A 4100-nucleotide genomic window follows, 5' to 3' on the forward strand; every position below is an offset into this window, starting at 1 on the left:
TAATAGAAATTTAAAGTTAAAGCATCTCACGAAAGTTACCAAAATTGGAGTGAAAACCAATATCCTCTTCTTAATTCACAATCAGAGATGTGAGCCAGGAGCCATTTTAGGAGGAAATGCAGCTACTGCTTCTCATACATGTGAGAAAAGCGAGAGCTGAAAAACTTAAATCAAGAGAGTGAAATTTGAACTGTCCCATACCTCCCGCTGCCCCATTCCTCCCTTGTCTCCCCAATGCACGGATGTGAATACCTTCTTGCCCCAAATACACGCGTTCATCATTTCACCTCAACCATTATCACTAAATATACATCGGGAAAGGAATGACAGGTGAAAAGGAATTGAATCGGGGCTGAATTTATTTATGACGTACTGCCTTACATCAAACATTCAATTAGCCATTAGCGTTCACCCTCCTCGCTCCTGTGGAATAGGCGAGTTGTTCATCTCAATCCACTCTTCGAGACGTGCCTCTTGTATGGCTTCTGCCAGGCCCGCCCCACCTCCTCCCTCCTCCTCACGACCCTGACCCACGCCGGGGTTCTGCATCACCAGGTTTTGCAGACGGACGTCAGCCAGGGGCCGACCGGCTCTAAAGGCCAGGCGGCCCATAACAGCTCTCCTCCACTGACGAACCTGGCCCATGCCATGCAGGTATGGTGGCTCGCCTGGCAGACCGCCACCTCCCGGTTGCAGCATACTCTGTATTGAAGACGGTAGGCAGATTCACGATATTAACGTGTAATCGTTTTTATTCGATGAACGGTTAAAATTGGGTAAAAATTGATGAACAATCCTCGGGCAATACACCGATACAGATGGTTCATGTTGGCCGATGTATCATTGCAATTCTTTCCTACCATCCTGAAGGATAAGTTAACATACTCAGATATGTAATTTTTGGTATGCATTAGATTCTATAAAACTTTGTTATCAGAGATTAATAACTAGGATATGATTCTATCCACCAATAGAAATATGAAACTAAATATGAATGAATTTCCTAATAATTCTATGAATGAATTCCTAGAAAAAACGCATTTAATGATTTATATCTTTAAGGATTAGTCTCTCTCTTCATTGGTGATATCAAAGAGATAAGAAAATAAGGAGAACGTCTACTATATGCAATATCAGGATCCTTTGGCATCTAATGGTCTCTAAGATAATTATTAATGCTTCTATATAAGGAAAGGAGTTGGGAGTTAATGGAATATTGGTTATGACAGAAAGGTTTAAAATGCAATTATAAATGAATATTACCACAAATTAGATTTAGATGACTTTTAAAGCATAGAAATTCTTCAACTATTAGATACATATTAAACACCCATGATAATTATATCTCGTAATTATTCATTCTACAGTTCCTCTACGGCCGCAATGGGTTGTGAATCATTGCAACATGGCGAGCGACGCTGACTCATAAATTCCCTTGAACGTGGTGACGCGACTAACTTGACTTGCATGAGGCTAGCATATTTTTTATGATTATTTATCAACAATATTTCTTATTTTAATTGGACTAGTTATGGTTTACGACATGCGTGCATTTAAATACACAAAATGCTATTTATTTTAGAAATTAGACAAAAACATGTCTTCACGAACTTCACAGTCATGCACGAGAAGAAATCCTGCTTATTCATTCGCTAATTTAAAAATATATTCCATTACAGCTGCGTCTAATTTTCCAATAATTTTGAACGGGTTATAACTTCCATACCATAGCAGTTGATTCCCTACAGGTATACTTATATGGGGATTACAACGGGAAGGGAACCAGCTACCCCAGTATCAAACGCTTGGTATACAGAGGATTGCGATTGATAGGCACACAATGTATATTTCTGTCCTTATTTTCACCTATTCACGTCAGGTACAGTTTAAGCATAAAACTGCTAAAAATGTTTATTTCATGGTGTCCTTCCTTTTGATGACTAATAAGTGAAGGATATTTTATATTTTACTGAATGCTGTAAGAACTACTTACATATAAAATCCAATAACATTAAAATGTTGCAACGAGGAAATAAACACACACATTTACGATCTAATTAATCATACAGAATAAAAGCTCAGCGGCGATACCTTCAACTAATATAAAAATTTATGCTATCGCAGCGATGAGATTGTTGTTCTTATTCTTTGTTTCCTCAGTAAATGGCGATGAGGCATTTCGTACTTCAACATCTAGTAACGTATGCATAGGTCAACATCCAGCGGTCGAAAACCATTAGCCTCGTAAAACTATCAGCTATCAATCATTTCAATAAACAATGAAAAGGCAACGCAACCTAGGAATTCACCTCTTGGATTTAGCGTATATCACTTACGTTAATAATATACCACTAATGAAAACCAATTTGTACATGTTGCGTGCTGTCAAGAATAGGTTCACGATTGTTGAAATTCAGGAACTTCCTACCAATGTTGAAGAGACACTTCAAATTTAAAATGGATTATCCTTGATAAAAGTTAACTTGCTACTACTTGTCAGTAAATAGTAATTCTCGCTGGCCCCTGGATCAGCTGCATAGAATTATCAAGAAATATGTGACATAGACGGATTTCCTTCTCGGTGAACACTTTTAATATTAGATATATGTATACATGAAACTCCACGACCAATAAAGTATTGTAACAGTGAAAGTACATACCTCACCGCAGTCCACTTGATAGAGAACAACTCTTCACTTTACAATAAATTGTAATTCCCGCTGGCCTCTGGTTCGACTGAATAGAATTATCAAGAAAAATAAAGATAAAATACGTTCGAAAATTGAAAAAAATACTACACCTATGGTGTGTCGTCCGAACAGAAATGCACTACATGTGATCAAGTGTCTTTCTCACGTTTAATTTCCAACTCCTATTTTATCCCGAAATAACTGTAGCAGAAATCATCCACATCCCGAAATTAAATTTATTGAATTGTATTTACTCGTTTCATTAAGTTATTTCCCATTTGTGGCAATAGTGTTACCTACATAACTAAGGAAAATGAAAACGCATCCAGAATATTGAACGTTTGGTATATTATTCATATTAGGCACATGCGGTGTGTTATTAATAATTAAAAATGAAGACTAGCATTGAACATTAATACACTTAAGTATATGACATAAAGAAGCTTATAAAAATAAACCGAATACATACTTCCTTTTCATAATTACTACATGACGGGTTTATTTTTCACTGAACCCTTGTGATATTAACTTTTATTATAATATATTTTTTAATATTAATTTATAATGAAACTCCACGACCAATAAATTATTGTAATAATGAATTTACATACCTCACTGCGTTTCAATGTGAACAGGAAGACTGATCGTTCCAACAGGAATAATGATCAAATAATTAGAATAACATAGATAATGTTGTTTTTTTTGCTAGCTCAGTAGATGGCACTGAGAAATTTTATACATTCAAACCGTAGTGACGTAGGCAAAAGTCGTTACGCCTCACTCCAATATCCTGCACTCCTTATCCTGCAACTAGCTACGTCTCTACCTGCTATTTATTAAATTATTTAATGAAATGGCAGTTTTCTAGAGATTCACTGTGTATTAACTGATTCAATTAAGACCTTTCTCCTCTCGATCTCCCGCCAAGTTAATGTTTTGGCGGGAGCAGTAGGATTCCCGCCAAATCATTGTTTTGGCGGGAGATTTTTATACCGTCGTTTCATCCGTCATTTGGTTGTAATTTTCATTCCATGGTTACATTTGTATGACGTGACCATAGAGTTTATGGACGCGATGATGACCATCTGAAACACTTTAAAAATCACACATATCTCTTCTATTTTCCATGGCCTCCCTTACAGGCCGGAACATGAAAATTTGGCAACGTTGTGTGGGGTCCTATTGTTTTTATTTGAGAGCATGGCGACTTATGCGTGAATCGTATCCGTGTGACTAAAGAAGCATTAAATCTCTTGTTAAAATGGCAGAGCTGGACTTATTTTTTGATATCATATTGGCTAAAGGTACGTACAATGGTTTTAAGATAATTTTTGGGAGCTGAAGGAGGGAAATCACGATTATTTCTTCAAAAGTGTTGCGATCACATGCTGGCCGGCCATTAATGGAGGG

General features: G+C 36.8%; 1 long non-coding RNA gene across 1 annotated transcript; it reads right to left on the reverse strand.

Moving 5' to 3' along the window:
• Nucleotides 1–331: 331 nt before the first annotated feature.
• LOC124171618 lies at nucleotides 332–3404 on the reverse strand. Its single transcript, XR_006867875.1, has 3 exons — nucleotides 3302–3404; nucleotides 2661–2736; nucleotides 332–702 (listed from the first exon to the last, which is right to left on the reverse strand). It is a non-coding gene; the product is annotated as an uncharacterized LOC124171618 (long non-coding RNA).
• Between the last annotated feature and the right edge of the window lie 696 nt (nucleotides 3405–4100).

The sequence above is a fragment of the Ischnura elegans genome, chromosome X (genome assembly GCF_921293095.1).
Source record: "Ischnura elegans chromosome X, ioIscEleg1.1, whole genome shotgun sequence".
Lineage (NCBI taxonomy): Eukaryota > Metazoa > Arthropoda > Insecta > Odonata > Coenagrionidae > Ischnura > Ischnura elegans.